Here is a 457-nt window from a genome sequence, read left to right as displayed (position 1 = left end):
ACAGCCCACAGCCGGTGACACGCTGCAGGACACCCACGTGTGCACCCACGTGCGCGAGCTCGTGCATATGTGCACGTGTGAGAGCATATGTGTGTGCATGTGTACATGTGTGTGTGAGCACATGCATGTGTAAGTATGTGCACACGGTGTGCATAAGCACGTGTGTCCTGTGTGCCCGTGTGTGAGCCGACAGGCTGTGTCTGTGACTGGAAATGCCGCGAGGAGCCGGCAGGAGAAGGTGCCCCTCACTGTGCTGGCTGCACTGACCACTGAGCAGGGCTGGACCCCGAACAGCCCAGCTGGCGGCCTTGATTGGGCCGGGCTCAATATTATTATGTACTTATGTCACTAGATAAATTCACTAAGTGACAATAATTTTGAAATTAAGAAAAATATAGAACTCATCGGACCTGTTAAACTAAATATTTCTATATCTAATAAGGACCCAAAGACATCT

At 50.5% G+C, this 457-nt stretch overlaps 1 protein-coding gene across 1 annotated transcript in view; it reads left to right on the top strand.

Moving 5' to 3' along the window:
• Positions 1-457, top strand: part of TTLL8 (tubulin tyrosine ligase like 8) — a 28,016-nt gene that overhangs the window by 5,140 nt on the left and 22,419 nt on the right. The gene's annotated exons all lie outside the window — the stretch shown is intronic.

The sequence above is a fragment of the Myotis davidii genome, unplaced genomic scaffold (genome assembly GCF_000327345.1).
Source record: "Myotis davidii unplaced genomic scaffold, ASM32734v1 scaffold845, whole genome shotgun sequence".
In the NCBI taxonomy this organism is placed as follows: Eukaryota; Metazoa; Chordata; class Mammalia; order Chiroptera; family Vespertilionidae; genus Myotis; species Myotis davidii.
Note: the sequence above shows the minus strand (reverse complement) of the source record. Positions and strands in the feature narration are given on the sequence as shown.